Source organism: Lucilia cuprina, chromosome 6 (genome assembly GCF_022045245.1).
Source record: "Lucilia cuprina isolate Lc7/37 chromosome 6, ASM2204524v1, whole genome shotgun sequence".
Taxonomy (NCBI): Eukaryota; Metazoa; Arthropoda; class Insecta; order Diptera; family Calliphoridae; genus Lucilia; species Lucilia cuprina.
The window spans coordinates 24167766-24185137 of NC_060954.1; the positions used below are offsets into that span (position 1 = coordinate 24167766).

General features: G+C 31.3%; 1 protein-coding gene and 1 long non-coding RNA gene across 4 annotated transcripts in view; one reads left to right on the plus strand and one right to left on the minus strand.

Moving 5' to 3' along the window:
- LOC111688862 (serum response factor homolog) overlaps window positions 1-17372 on the plus strand; it is a 307273-nt gene that overhangs the window by 170755 nt on the left and 119146 nt on the right. The window lies entirely within an intron of this gene.
- The window catches only part of LOC124420674, a 112076-nt gene that overhangs the window by 82650 nt on the left and 12054 nt on the right, over window positions 1-17372 (minus strand). The window contains exons 2-3 of one of the 2 annotated variants that reach the window (XR_006941292.1): window positions 3704-3901; window positions 3572-3634 (exon numbers count right to left, since the gene is read on the minus strand). The exons of the other annotated variant lie outside the window; for it this stretch is intronic. This is a non-coding gene — a long non-coding RNA (uncharacterized LOC124420674). The remainder of the gene's footprint in view (window positions 1-3571; window positions 3635-3703; window positions 3902-17372) is intronic. 2 annotated transcript variants of the gene reach the window in all.

The following is a 17372-nucleotide window of genomic DNA, read 5'->3' on the forward strand; positions in this document are numbered from 1 at the left end:
AAGATTTATATTAATTAGATCGCCGTAATCAATTAACAAAATAACCATTCACCTTCGTGAGAAGGGTATATATAAGTTTGTCATTCCGACTGTAATTTCTATAATATAATTTTCCGACCCTATAAAGTATATATATTCTGGATCCTTATAGATAGCGGAGTCGATTAAGCCATGTCCGTCTGTCTCAGTCGATTAAACCATTTCCGTCTGTCTTTTAAAATCAGTTTTCAGAAGACCCCAAATATCTGCGAGATCCGAATTTTCAATAATTCCGTCGGAAATACGATCGAAATAATGCTATTTAAAATAAATAAATAAATAACGAAGATATGAGTAAAAATCCGATACCACCTCTGAAAATTTCATGATAAATTTACATTTTTCGTGCATGCTTATACAAAACAATAAAGAAACAAAAACAAAACACAGTATCAAACGCTAAATTTTTTTATTGTGATTTGTTTATATACAACACAAAGCAAATAATGAACATTACGTTACGTTGCTATTGGCTAGAAACATGAAATTTAGCATGTAGGGCCTTGACTAGGTAAGAACCTTAAAAAGGGGACTTTTTGGTACTTTTTCGTTTTACAAAAGGTACGTTTAGAATTTTCTACAATACATAGAAACATGAAATTATGTATGTAGAGCCCGGATTAGGTCAGAACACATAAAAGGAGACTTTGTGGTACTTTTTCGTTTTACAAAAGGTGATTTTTGAATTTTCTTTAATATTGAACCTAGAAACATGAAATTTAGCATGCAGGACCTTGACTAGGTAAGAACCTATGCAGGGCCCGGATTAGGCCAGAGTACATAAAAGGGGACTTTTTTACTTTTGCGTTCTTCAAAAGATACCTTTTGAAATTTCTTTAATATTGAACCCGTTTTACAATTGGTATTTTTTATTTTTTGTAATAAAATTCGTACTGACACATCATGGTGAAGAGTATATAATAAGAATATAGAACTCTTACTTGTTTAAATTATAAATGAAATTTTATTTGTAAAATGAATAGACATTTGTTGCAAAACTGGCCGTTTTATAAACTTTTCTAAAGATATTTTAAAAATTATAACCCAAAAAATTTTTGTTGTGATAATTGTTATTGTTAACCTACACAAGTAAGAGTGGTTTGCTCTCAACCTGAAAAACAAAATCAAATCAGTTGCTGATAAGCACTTGTCGAAGCAAGGTCTGTGCGCGGCGTTTTTAAAATACACACAGAAATACAACAATAACATTTTGCCGAATTAATGTAGGAGAACACTTGATAGTTTTTTATTTATAGACTTTGATATACGCTGGCTGTCAAAATCTATAATAAATATTTGACAGTTATAGTTTGTAGTCATTTTATTAGTATACTTTTAATTTGAATGGAATTCTGTTCTCTGCTTCTTTACCAGCACAAATAAAACTATGATAGTCTATGGTAGTATATGTTTGTGCAACACTGTCATATACCCACCATCAAATCGTATGCAGTAAATAGAATGCTCTCCTATAAACATTAGGTTGATATTATTATGAGACATTGGCTTGTAAGATACTTACTTATCGAATTCGGCAGAGAGATTTGTACTCATAAGAAACTTATTTGTTATTTCCATACTAAAGTGGTGTAGGTTATAAAAATCCTGAAATTTTTTCAATAAATAATTTACGAATACTTGAGTTTATTAATTTTTGTTTATTTTATTTTTTCTATTTGCAATATGCATGGTATTTTGGTTTTATAAATAAGACTTTATATTATGTACAATGTTTTTATCTAATATACGCTAAATTTTGTTGTTGTACCTCTGTGCAAGCTCTGATGTGTTTCTATTACCTAGAAACATCAAATGAATACCCCATTTTAAGAACGTTTCCACTATACCGTAATCGGCACCGACAATTTCATATATTTCAGACGAAAAAAACTTACTTTTTTGGTAAAGTGGTTGGTTTTTTAATAAATTAGAAAGGTTAGGTTAAGAGGGGTTATACACCGTAGAAACAATGTATGTCCACTCGGAGAACATAAGGTCAATCGTGATGTACTTTAATAAAGTGAAGATTCAGAAAACACAGAATCCAAAATACTACCACAACACAAGAATGAGGGGAATTACCCTGATCAAGCAGACCTACTTCGTACAAAATTTTTGTATGATTGTCGCGCGAAGGTTTCACTAACGAAGACTAGTAGATTCCTAGCCACCACGCCCGCTACAAAATGTTCTATAGGCCAGACAACCGATGTGTAAATCCAATTTACCATATCTGGTTGCAGACCCCAATTCTTCCCTATGGAATTCTTGCATGTGTAGTAGGCATTGAGACCCTTTTTCATTATTTCCTTAGTATTTTCCTTTCATGACAGCTTGCTATCAAGGAAGATCCCTAAATACTTAGCTCCTCAGATAAACCTAGTTCAACGCCATCTAACTTTGGCAATTTGAAATTGTCTACCTTATACCTTCTGGTATATAGAAACAGTTCCGTTTTACAAGGATTAACACCCAGTCCCTTATCTTTCGCCCATAACGAGAGTACACCTAGTGCAGTCTCCATGATATCACTGGTCGTGGATAGAAATTTTCAGTTTGAAAGCCTGTATCACCTCAAGCTTTGTGCTGGGTTAATGTCGCTACATTTGTCAATTGCGAGAAACCTCAAAGTCCCGTTCCTTGCCTTCTCCTCCTTCGTTCGGCTTGTATAAATATCTCGTGGAGGGGCAATTGGCTTCTCCTCCACGGCTACTTGCCGAACGACCTGTGGACGGTCTTCTCCCAAATGTCCCCTTTCGATCTTCTTGGCCTCTTTAGCAGGGGAGGCTATCTTAACAGTCTGACTGTCAGCAAGCTCATCGTCAGATAGATATAAATTCCGGAAGACCCTCCACGTCTAATTCGGTCAGTACCTGTCCTTCATGCTCAACAATTCTGCCATGGAGGTCAGTAAGAGTAACGTCACCGTCCTCCCATTTACTGTCCAACTCCCCATTATCCTCGTTGACCGTGACTTCAGGATTGTCTTTCCCTAACAGGTCGACCACCCCTTCCGTCGTGTCCCTACTCTCATCCTTTTTTGTTGTTATTATTTGTTCCTCAATTTTGAATTCCACGAGTGTGCTCGTACAGACGGATGGCGTCGTACCTGGACTAGGCAACTTACTACTTAAAGAGCCAAATCGAATAACATAGCGTATCAACTATGTCCTGAATGAATAAAGTAGGATTGACAGACACATACCACACCCAAGTATTTTAGATTTTTCTATAATTATGAACATAGAAACGAAAATTAAGTATGTAGAACCTACAAAAGGGGGATTTTTTTACTTTTCCATCCATGTACATGGACCGGACATGGATTTCCAAAGTCAATTAATTCCAATAATTGCCGCGACAAATAGACGCGCAGCATGTATCAATATATCCTGTTGAAATGGCATACTAAATCAGTACTAATCTCCAATATATGGAAACTTTCTCTATATTTACCAATTTTAGCAGCAGTTCTATTCCCATGATCATAAAGATCGATCTACGGAATGACAGGCAACCATTGAATACTGACCTGACAATTCAAGTCAGAAATTGACTTGAAAAAATCTCCTTTTTCGTCAAAAATAAACATATTCTGGAATAAAGTTAAAAAACAAATCAAATGTTTATTTTTTTTAATAAACCACATTTTTAACATACTGACCAGGAATGATGAATAGTAATCGTAATGTATTGCAACCAACTGAAATAAATATACGTATAGTCATGTGTCGCATATTCATACATTTTCTTTTATGTACAACAGTTTTGAGGTCTTCTTTGCAAAATTAATATAAATATAAGTATCTTTTGAGTATACGTAGTATTTCACCAATGCAATAGCAAAAATTAATGAAATGATCTGTAAATCAAATTAAAGTTTTTGATTTTATGAATAGACATTATTATATAGAAATTATATAAATATATCTTATAACTTTAAAAATTATTTTAAAAAATATAGAAAATATTATTAAAATTATAACTAAAAAATTAATTACCAAACATAAAAATATGTTATCTGTTAAAGCAAACTGTTAACTTCATAATATATTTTACACTAATTATTTTCATTTTAATTGTTCAGTATTTGAACTATTCAAAAATACATCATAACTGTAACAATTTACCTGTTTTATACATATATTGGTGTCAAATGGCAAATATCAGAATGTTATTTATTACTTCTGTGAATTATAAACGTTACTATATGATTTTTACAATTATTATTTAAAAGTGAATAAAATATGAAACACCTGTGCTTTTTGGCTTACCTTAAAACAAAATATTACCTGTACTTAATTTTAATATTTATACCCTACACCACTATAGTGGGGAGGGTATTATGCGTTTGTGCTGAAGTTTGTAATTATTGGTCCTAGACCCACCTTAAAGTATACCAATCGCCTCAGAATCACATTCTGAGTCGATTTAGCTATGTCCGTCTGTCCGTCCGTCTGTCTGTGTGTCCATGTAAACTTTGAGCGCACGCTACAGGTCGCAATTTTCAAGATAATTTGATGAAATTTGGCACACACTCTTTTTTTGGTTCAAGGACGATCGCTATTGAAAATGGTTGAAATCGGTCCATTATTTCTCCTAGCCCCCATACAACCCTACCCCCCGAATCGGGTCTTTAGGCTCATAAGTACGTTAAATGTTTCATAATGTCAACGAAAATCAGCAAAAATTAGTTTTATAGAACATTAATTGACAATACTAATTTTTATAGTGATCGGGCCTCATTTGACCCTAGCCCCCATACAGACTCCCCTTCAGAAAATGACTTGAAGGTCAAAATTAACTTATAATTACTTATAAAACGATTAAATTCTACATAAATGACTTTGCAGTAGACGTAAATTCATCTACCAAAATTTAATATTTACCCCTTCTCCCCTATGAGCCCTCTTGTAGAAAATCTCTCTTTTTTGTCAACAATAAGTAAAAATATTCCACAATAAAACAAATTAAATGCTTTATTTAAAAAAAAATCAAAATTTTAACATACTGACTGGTGTAGGGTATCATATGGTCGGCAATGTCCGACTATAAATTCATACTTGTTTTATTTAAAAAGTATCCAAAAATATGCCATTCTATTTAATTAATGAACTTAAATAGAAAGGCCAGAAATTGCTAAAAGAACTAAAAAATAAGGCTATAAGAAAGCTAAATTTATACCTTAAAAATCTGTATTAAAACTTATGAAAATAGTCGGTTCATTTCCGAAATGAACCAATGAAAGGCCTAGAATGACACCGTGTTTTGTGATGGACCATAAAAATCGAAAATTAATTTAACTAAAATTATAACTCATCTAAGAACAGTATTACCTGTCGGAAATCAGTTAAATGTTTTGAACAAATAAATTTCATAGCATTCACTCTAATTATAATTAAAAGTTCATTATAATAAATAATCCTTTTCCTACCAAACTTTTTAAGATTTAAAATAAGACCTTTTTGTAGATATTCTTATTATAAATTCTTAAATATATACATATATGTAAGGCTAAACAAGAGAGTGGAAAAAAGGCTATGAAAAGCCAGAAGCTAAAACATAAATTTTGAGGCCAAATGAAAAATAAAGAGGCTAACCTGCCAACACTGCATATTACCTACCTATTTCCATATTTTTATTAAATTATAAAAATTGGTGAACATATTATTGCTTCTTTATTTTTTTTGACACTACAATTTTAATTTTACATAAAACTAAAGGAAATGTTACTTTTTGTATTATATTTGTCATCCACGTGTTAACTTTCCTACCAAAGAACATGCTTATTATTTTGCCTTTTCTTGTTATTTATATTTTTATTTACATGCGTTTGTGCATTTTCACACAGCAATACTTAAAGTAAATTGAGTACTCGTATTTTCGTTTGGGTATTCATTTTCAAACGTTTGAATAAAATAAATACCCAACATAATTATGTGTGGTTATGTGGCCGTAGATTTTATGACGGTCTCAAAATTTGAATTCTAAGAAAGTGTTAAAAAGGAAATCTTCACCTTTTTATGTAAATTTTTATATTTTTTCATATGTACATTGATGGACATGGACAAAAATTAAATTACTAATTACAAGGCGGATAAGACAACAAAACAAAAATTAGAAAGAGTTCCCTTGGAATATTTGAAAACGAAGAAGTTATATGATCTTGAAATATGACATTTGCTAGATGTGGCTTTATCAGTTCCATCAACACAGGTTTCTGTGGAAAGAGAATTTGGTACAAAAATTAATTTAAAGGTTTTAAAAAAAGATTACACACCAAAAAGTAGAGATAATAACCCACTAAACAATTTTTGCCGAATTCGTATCGACAGTCTGCACAAGTTTCCGATTTCGTATCCGGATTCCTCCAGAATTCGTTACGAAATTCGTATGAAAGGTTGCTCGGAATTCGGAACTCTTTGTCTGAGGAAATTCGGAAAAATGTGAAGAATTAGGTACTAAATCTGATGTAAATTCCTGGGGAAATTCTGAAGGAATTTTCAACAAATCAGATTGAAGTAGGACAAATGTTTGATACCATGTGTAACATTCTTTCGACAGTTCGTACAAAAGTCTGTTGTGTATTAATAAAGTTTAAACAAATTTTAGCAATAATCATCACATATGCTGATGTTGTTTACGTGAAAGGCCAAAGAAAATAAAAATTGATTCCCTTTCAAAGTACAGTTGACGAATTTCGAAATATAAACAGGTTTGTGCATGATTTAAATAAAAAAAAAAAATTTCCTTCAGATAATGTACAGAGTTGTCGTAAACATATAATAAAATCACAAGCAAATTCTTAGAAATTTAAAGGAACAAATAAAATCAATTTCTGTACATACATACATACATACATACATACATACATACATACATACATACATACATACACCTCTTTTTGATTTTCATACATAATTAGCAATAAAGATAATAAGATACAAATAGAAATAGAATTATATGTATTTTCAAGTAATTCATAAAAAACAAAAGTTTCATGGAAAAATGAAATATATAAATCGCTCGAATTAAACTCGGTCGCAAGCGAATTGAATTCGATCGCTATCCGTACCCTAATTTTATTGGTTTCATGTAATCATATAATGGCTTCAAGTAATCATATTATTTTTTCAAGTAACCATATTATGGTTACATATTAAACATAATGTTGTTTATCTAATGTGCTCGGAGTAAAAAGTAATTATTTGTTAATTTTCTTTTAAACAAACACAAAACTTCCAAACACTGGTATTCCCATAAAAAATATATACACTTTCATGCCAATATAAACACAGTTTAATTTTTTTAATTATTAATTTTTTATATACCCTATTTTATGTATTTTATATTTCTATTGAAATTTATATTGTTTCCTATTATATTTTTAGATATTATTTATTTTTCACAATTATTTTAACACTGCGTTTGTTAACACTTTATTAAATCCGATCTAGTACGGATAAACCATACAACTGATATAAAAAAGCGATACCAAAATATTTTTATAGTAAACGTATTTTACTTATATCTTAACCATTATATGGATAAAAGTGTAAAATCCTACCATTTAACGTTTATTTGATAGTTTAAATGGTTCTAAATAATATGTTTACATAATTATCATTATTTATTTGCTGTAAAAATAATTATTTTTTAGAGAATCATTCTCAAATTTATAATTGTCATAAACATATAAATGTTTTCAGTAACTAAAATATTGACGAAATTCAGTAAAACATAACAATTGTTTGGTTATGACAACAAAATATTGTTACAAAAAACATAGAATTGTCCTAACCATACCGAGCCATGTTTTTTCCCTGCGTATACGGATCAGTTTTTTATATTAAACTATTCTAGAAATTAGTACAATATCAAATTATATATTTTTAAATATTTCAGGAAGGTTGATTTGAATGTTAACTATTCATACAATTTTTGTTAAATTAAAAGAATTCCATTCATAACTTATTGAATCAAATATTATAAAAATCCATTTGTACAATAAAAATTAAATTTAAAAATATTTACAGGTTTTTATATTGAACTAGATAATATCCGGTGCGCCAAAAAATATTTATTTGGCTATTAAATTATGCAATTTTTTAAAGGTTTATTATAATTACATTTGATGACAATATATTATATTTAAACTCTAAAATAATACATTAATTATCTATTTATTTTTCACTTGCTTAAATTTAATATATACTTTTATTATTAAGAAAAATTTTTTATCCAAATCCCTCGGGATACACAATATTTTTTTTTTACCCCGTTGAAAATTCTAACTACAATAATTTTCCAGATTAACAATGTGGTACATATGAGAGTTGCCAAGCAAATTATTGCAAGTATACCAATTTCTATTTATCTATACAAAATTTGAATTATCCAACAGTTTTTAATATATACGAAATTTTGTTTTTAATTCATATATGTGGTGTCAAGCCCCCCATTGAAAGTCCGGCCATTATTCTCTAAATGTTCACTTGAATGTTCTCCATGTAAAATTTTAAGATTTTAGCTCTAATAGTTTCATAGATATACGAATTTTTCTATTTAATACATGTGGGGGCTTCAAGCTCCGCAGATGAAGGTCCGCCCTTTTTCTCCAAAATGTTCAGATTTGTAATTTGTGCAATATTTGAAGAATCTAGTTTTATTAATTTCCCAGTTAAACGAAATTGTTTATTTAATTTATATCTGAGGTACCAAGTACCCCATGGAAGTCCGCCGGTTATACCCTTAATGTTGCGATGACTGCCAAAATTCTTCAAGTAAAATTTAAAGATTCTAGCTCTAATAGATTCTTAGATATTTTTCTTGAGGATCCAAGCCCCACAGATTAAAGTCCGCATTTTGTCCTTAAAAATGTTCAGATGAACATTAAATTTCTTTGTGCAAAATTTTAGGAATTTAGTTCTATTAGATTCCCAGATAAACGGATGGGAGGTGCTGCTCTCCTCATGGGTAGTCCGCCAATTTATTACTCAAAATATTTACATGGATGTAAAGTTATTCAAGATTCTAAATGTAATAGTTTCCAAGGGTGCTACGCCCCCTAAAGCTAGTCCGCCCACTTTTTATCCTAAATAACCATATTGTCACTAAAGTGGTTCCGACAAAGTTTTATGGCTCTGTTATATTTTCTCAACTATACGGATTTTATATTTTCTTAATATGGGCGTGGCTTCTCGCCCACTTGAAATTTCAAAATAAAAAGTAGCCTATTACCTTTTCCAGACATACAGAAAATCGGTTCTGCTGTTTATAACCTCCAAAAATACAAACAAACACACATTTATTTTTATATATGTATATTAGAGTGCTCCAAGCATGTTTGAAGAAAAAAATTAATCCGACATGCCGAACTCTGGGAAAAAGCTATAAAAGTAAAATCAACCCTTTTAAATACATGTGACAAATTTAATTCCGAAGATCTTAAAAACACTATCCATTTAAATAATGATATATATGCAGTAAATCAATTAACTAATTTGCCTATGTAAAATTTTATAAATATTAAGAAAAATTTTTATCTAAACAGTTATTTATAGCAAAATAAAGCAATTTGTTTGTTGTATTTTTTAAAGAATATTTTATATATTAATTTTCTACCATAAAAAGTAAAATCGTGATATTAATTAACGAGATTTTTGATAAAATGTGAACGTATTGTTATTTTTCTAGGTCAATAAAGTATTTTGCTTTTTATGTTTTTTGTTTTTTTTTAATATTGCTGCATTATTTTATAAAATTTAATATTTTTATTACACCTATATATTAGAATAACATTTTTAGATATTTTAGTAGTGGAACGACATTTCTTAACCGATTTATTATCCTTTATACCTATAAGAATTTATCAATAATTGATTTAACATTAAATCTATCGTTTCTTTGATTAAATTTCGACAATAATAAGTAATTTTGAATTGGATATTTGGAATATCCCCCTACATGCTCGTATACGATTTCTGGAACATTTTCTACATTTAGCATATGATTTAAAGTACAGAAGCATACCGGAAAATGCAAACAAAATGCAAATAACAATAAGGAGTTAATGGAAATGAGAGCCAGTGAGAAACGAAGAATTCAAGAGGAATTTAAAAAGCGGATGGGATTAAATATTGATAAACCACTCACAGGATATGGAAGCACAAACGATGGTAATACCGCTAGACGTTTTTTTAAACATTTTGAAACTACTTCCGAAATAACCGGAATTAGTATGGATTTACTGCAAAAGGTCAATATTATTCTAATGGCGATAAATAGCAAGCATAAAGTGAACGCAACAAAATTTGGAGAGTATTCTGCAAAAGTTTCTAAATTACTTTTGGAATTATATCCCTGGAAAGAAATGACACCTACAGTTCACAAGATATTATGTCATGTAAAGGTCATCATAGAACATAATATTCTGCCTTTAGGAGAGCTTACAGAAGAACCCAAGAATCGAGGAATAGAGACTTTAAGCATATTCATCAGTTTAGCTCAAGGAAGTGTTCTAGGCAGTCTCAAAATGAAGATATTTTTAATAATCTGATTCTATCTTCTGATCCTGTTTTATCTACTATAAGGAAACGTTGGATTTGCTACAAAACGTTAGCATTTGAAAATATTCATGAATTTAAAGATTTACTTTATCTTTTAGATATGGACTACTGTGATACCGATTATTTTACAAAATTATATTAATTTATAAAAAAAATAAATAAAGACTATTTTTATATAAAATAAATACTTGTTAATTTTTTTAGGGATAAAGAATAAAAGATTAATCGTAAAAAGTGGCTGTAAAAATTCATAAAAATTTAGGTAGTAAAACATGCCTAACAAATGTATGGATGAAAATAATAGTACTAGGTAAATTCTCTAAAAGATGTTGAGTTTTCCCTAATTAATTTGTCACTTAAAAAACATTAGGTAGTCTTATTTTTCAAAACTGTATATAATTTTTGAAAATTAGGTAGATTTTTTTACTCAAAATCTAAAATTAAATAAAAAGTTCGAATTTTCTTATTAGAAATCCCGGAATTCCCAAAAAAGTTTTAAAAAATCCCAAAAATGGGATTTTTTGGTTTTTTGCCTATTATATCCATACCAGGGGCGGGGTTATCGAAACCCGTTACAAAATGATTAAGAACATATTGGGTCATATAAAACAGGTCACTATAATTTGATATCGACTATGCGATTTGAGAATTTTTGCTCAAAATTGAATTTTCTATAAAAAAAATAGGGTTTTTTGGATGGACCTGGTCCCCTCGGTATCAAAAATTTTTAGGTTTTGTTTCATTTATCGTATTTTATGTAAAGTCAGCTTTTCAAAAAGTATAAATTCTATATACATCTTCTTAGAAACTTTTTAGATAACTTAAAAAGAAAAAGATACTTTTTTCCCAAAAAAATGGCAAAAAATCGCCTTTTTTTAATTTTTTAAATTAAAATGCCTATAACTTTGGACTCAGTCATGATTTTTACATAATTCTTTCACTGCTTGATATATAAACTTGTTGTTAAGCGAATAAAAAAAGAAATGGCGAAAATCGGGAATATTTGGACCCGCTATTATCAAAAAACTAAAGTAAGAACGGTAAAAATTTTAAAATTTTAATTTTCAAATGCGAATATCTCCTAAACTAAAAAGATAATTTATAGTGCTCGATGAGGAGATTCTATATACGATTTTTTTTTTTAAATCGGAACTCAAATGAAGAAATAGGATCGTTTTAAAAATTTAACATAGCCGAGGTGTCCTAATTTGAGGACCCCCCGCCGGGCCCCTGGTTGGCCTATAAGGTCCAAATTCAAAACCTAAACTCGACAACACCTCCTCTTTTGTGCATACCAAATTTCATTAAAATCGGATTAACCGTTTAGAAGTTACCGAATTATTTCCCTCTTTTTTTTTCCTATACCACTGTGTATTGTTATACACTTTTGTGTTGCACTATCTAATCCCCGAAATGAACTGTTTTAAAACTTTAAACTTTAATCATTTAATAAAACAAATAGTTTAGTTCATTAGCATCCTTTGGATGAGTTTGATACCCATATTATATAATTTCGATATTTAATTAACCCTGCACCACCATAACGGGGAGGGTGTTATGTTTTGGGCAGATGTTTGCAATACACAAAAATATTGGTCCGATAATAATATACTCATTCTGAGTCCATCCGTCTATCTCTTAATCTGTGAAACCATGCGTAGTGTACAAGCTACAGATCGCATTTTTCAATATAATTTGGGCAAGGACGAAACCTTTTGAAAATAGTTCAACCCTACATCACCATAACGTATCGATATAACCCTTAAAGTATACTAGTTCTGAGTTCATCCGCCTGTCTGTCTATCAATTTGCGAAACCATGCACAATGCGCAAGCTACAGGCCGCATTTTTCAATATTATTTCGGCAAGGACGAAGCCTTTTGAAAATAGTTAAACTATGTCCATTATTTAGCCCAGCTCCCATAGAACCCCAAAGCTTTTAAGCTCATAACTATGTTAAATAATCTAGAATCTCTTCAGCAACATAGTTAACCCACATTTTCAAAATACCTAAAAATTATTAAGGACACAATGAAAACATTCATCCTATTTATGTTTTTATACCAGTAATTTTTATACAGCAAATATTTGTTGGTTCTTATCTTGATCCTTGTTTAAACACTTGTTTAATTTGTATTATTAACAACGGTGATTAATGTTAATTGTAGATGTAGTACATGTACTGCCTTGTTCACATTGAGTGTGGAATACATTAACATACTTAAGGAAAAGCCTGTAGACGTTATTGTTAAAAGAAAATATCCTGCCTTTATATAACAACTATTTGACTAATTCAAATGGTATTTAACCTTATCAATTGGTATAATTTATTTATTGGAATTAAATTCTTTGCTTGCGTACACAACGAAAAAAAAAACACAAGTAAGGAAATATAGCCAGGTGTGGCCGACCATATGTTAACCTACACTGTGTCATAGGCAATCACTCCATAAGACTAGGGCATGTATTTAATGACTACTGTAGAAGTTTTCATAATGAAGAAGAAGATGAGACGGTATCGCATACATTCGCTGTAAGCAGGGAACATAATTTTGGTGATCCCTTCTTAACAGGCATGAAGGAGCTTTCAGGGATAGGTCTGAAGAGTATCATATATTTTATAAATGAAACCGGTTGGTTTAGTTCTAGAAGCAGGGAGTGACATTAGAACACACTTCCTGCGGCCACAAGAGTAACACAACGGGACCATCTTAATGGACTCAAGTGAGCTGCTTTTCTAGCAGCTGCCCTCGATACCTAACATACTTTAATTCGGGAATATTTTAACTTATTGTTAACAAAAAAATGATTTTCTACAAGAGGGCTTATATGGGGTAGGGTAAATATGGGCCTATTCTTATACATTTTAGTAGTGGAACCTACGTCTATTGAATACACTCCCAGAGGTAAAGTTCACATCATATGGGTACCAGCCCACTCGGGAGTAGTCGGTAACAAAAGAGCGAATGTAATAGCAAACGCAAAACCATTCGACGCAACAAAAACTGATCTAAAAGTATGGGTGAGAGAAACCCATAAGGCCTCTTGGAATAATTAAACAGTGGGTAGAACCACGAAGATTCTTTGGGGTGACCCTGATGAGAGCAAGACGAGAAATCTCCTCAAAATGAGCAAGTCTGAGGTTAGTATGATGGTACGTATTCTGAGTGGACACATAGGATTTCGTGCACATCTATACAAAATTGGACGTGCGGATTCAGACGAATGTAGAGCATGTGGAGAGGACAGTGAAACTCTGGAGCACTTTCTTTGCCACTGTCAGGCATTCGTCGAAGTTAGATCCAAGTATTTTGGAAGTGATGTTATTCCGGAAATAACATTCCTAACTAACACTGATTGGAAGATTCTTAGGAACTACGTTCAGGAAACTGAGTTCCTGAACACTGAAAAATAATTCAGTCAGTTCCGTTTTTTTTTTTTTTTTTTTTTTTTTTTCATGATAAGGAGCGCACAACAGGCCCGATAGTGGCCTAGGTGTATTTCTTCGGATTTGATGTAGTATACATCCTCCTATCAACCTAACCTAACCTAACCTATCAAAAACAAAATTTTTCTTTTAAAAATGTTCACATCAAGTTAAATCCATAGTCAATTTTAATTTTTTGTTAATTTTTATACCCTTCACCTTCGTGAGAAGGGTATATATAAGTTTGTCATTCCGTTTGTAATTTCTATAATATAATTTTCCGACCCCATAAAGTATATATTCTGGATCCTTATAGGTAGCGGAGTTGATTAAGCTATGTCCGTTTGTCTGTCTGTCCGTCTGTGTGTTTGTTGAAATCAGTTTTTAGAGGACCCTAGATATCGGCGAGATCCGAATCTTCAATAATTCTGTTAGACATGCTTTCGAGAATATCGCTATTTAAAATCAGAAAAATCGGTCCATAAATATCGGAGATATGAGCAAAAATCTGAGACAACCTCTGAAAATTTCATAAAAAAATTAGATTTTTTATTCATGCTCAGACAAAAACTGTAAATTACAACAACAAAACACATAATCATACGGTAAATTTTTTATTGCACTTGTTTATAAAAACAATGCTGAGCATGACGTCACGATACAAACAAGGAGTATGTTGTTATTGGTTAGAAACATGAAATTTAGTATGTAGGATCGTATTAGGTTCGAAAATTTAAAAGGAGATTTTTTGTTACTTTTTCGTTCTACAAAAGGTACTTTTTGGATTTTCTATAATAATGAACCTAGAAACATGAAATTATGAAAGTAGCGCCCGGATTAGGTGGGAACACATAAAAGGGACGTTTAGGTACTTTTTCGTTTTACAAAAGGTACCTAAAAACATGATATTAAACATTAAAGGCCTGAGGTTAATTAAGACCTATAAAAGGGGATTTTTGGTACTTTTTCGTTCTACAAAAGGTACTTTTTTGAATTTTCTATATATAGTATAGTATTGAACCTAGAAAAATGAAATTTAGAATGTAGGACCTTGACTTGGTAAGAACCTATAAAAAGGTACTTTTTCGTTCTTCAAAAGGTACTTTTTGAATTTTCTATAATATTGAACCTAGAAACATGAAATTTAGAATGTAGGTCCTTGACTAGGTAAAAACCTATAAAAAGGGGACTTTTTGGTACTTTTCGTTCTACAAAAGGTACTTTTTTGAATTTTCTATAATATTGAACCTAGAAACATGAAATTTAGAATGTAGGACCTTGACTAGGTAAGAACCTATAAAAAGGGACTTTTTGGTACTTTTTCGTTATACAAAAGGCACTTTTTGAACCTAGAAACATGAAATTAGCATGTAGGGCCTTGACAGGGTAAGAACCTATAAAGGTTTTTTGGTACTTTTTCTTTCTACAAAATGCACTTTTTGAATTTTCTATAATATTGAACCTAGAAACATGAAATTTAGCATGTAGGACCTTGACTAGGTAAGAACCTATAAAAAGGGACTTTTTGGTACTTTTTCGTTCTACAAAAGGTACTTTTTAAATTTTCTATAATATTGAACTTAGAAACATTAAATTAAGTATGTAGAGCCAGGATTAGGCTAGAACACATAAAAGGGGATTTTTGGTACTTTTTCGTTCTTCAAAAGGTACTTTTTGAAATTTCTATTATATTGAACCTAGAAGCATGAAATTTAGCAGGTTGGGCCTTATCTAGGTAAGAACTTGCAAAAAGAGACTTTTTGGTACCTTTTCTATTTAAAAAGGTACTTTTTGAATTTTCTATAATATTGAACCTAGAAACATGAAATTTAGCATGTAGAGCGTTAACTAGGTAAGAACCTACAAAAAGGGACTTTTTCGTTCTAAAAAAGGTACTTTTTGAATTTTCTATAATATTGAACCTAGTAACATTATGTAGAGCCTGGATTAAATGGGAACCCATAAAAGGAAAGTTTTTGGTACTTTTTCGTTCTGCAAAAGGTACTTTTTAAAATTGCTATAATATTGAACCTAGAAATATGAAGTTAAGCCTGTAGAGCTCGGATTAATTTAGATCGTATAAAATGGGCTACAATTGTTTTTTATTTTTAGTAATAATATTTGTAATGACTGTTTTTTAACGTCATGGTGAAGGGTATATAAGATTCGGCACAGCCGAATATAGAACTCTTACTTGTTTAATTTAATTTTTTGTTTTATATCTGTTATTCCTGTAATTATATAGAGCATTATTCAACTATTGTTTTTTTCGAATTTTTAACTTTGGTATTAAATTGGTCCCAAGTGCCTCAAAGGGTTAATTTTGCTTTTTTTACTCTATTTTAAATATCGGACTATATACAATAAATTCCAGTAATTTTTGGTAAATTAGAAAAAATTACATTTAGAATATTGAAATTTTGCACAAATAACTTTAACATCCATGTAAACATTTTGGGTAATACATTGGACTACTACCCATATTAATTAAATACGTTTATCTGGGAATCTAATAGAACTAAATTCCTAAAATTTTGCACAAAGAAATTTTAAGGAAAAATTGCGGACTTTCATCTGGTGGATTGGATTCTGACTGTATCGAAGGCGCCACAAGGAGCGTCCTTTCACAAGGCCTCTGCTGGTTTAAGCCTTGTGAGGTCTGAGTGGTTATGGCGTTAATGCTGAGGTGGTGCTGTGCATCTTACGGAATCCATGCTGGACAGCTGGGGGAGGAGCGCCTCAAGAGTCTTCGCGAATGGTGACAGGAAGGAAATCGGCTTGTAGGATTGACCCTCTGTCGCGTTCTTCCCTGGTATCTGGATGACTCTACCCTTTTCCAGGCATTGCCTTAGATGGTTTGCTGCCTTGATGGCCTCTGCAACTTCAGAAGGGGTGAAAGGTTGTTGAATGTCGGAGACTGGAAGGCTGTGAAGTTTGCGAACAACACTTCGTTTCGCCTTATCTCTCTGGGTGCTCAATATAAAGTCGGCGAAATACACGCAAGCACAGTTCAGGCTCGGAAATAGTGGTATCTGCAATATTAATCGCGACCCTGTCATCCATCTTCGTCGGGTTGGAGAGTGACCGAACTGTAGACCACAACTTACTTACACCTGAGCTTAATTTGCAGTTCTTCAAATGATCTAACCATTTATTCCGCTTGTCCTCATTTACCAACCTGCTGCTATCGTAATTCTGCTGGACAATACGTGGGTTGGACTACTACCCATATTAATTAAATACGTTTATCTGGGAATCTAATAGAACTAAATTCCTAAAATTTTGCACAAAGAAATTTTAAGGAAAAATTGCGGACTTTCATCTGTGTGGATTGGATT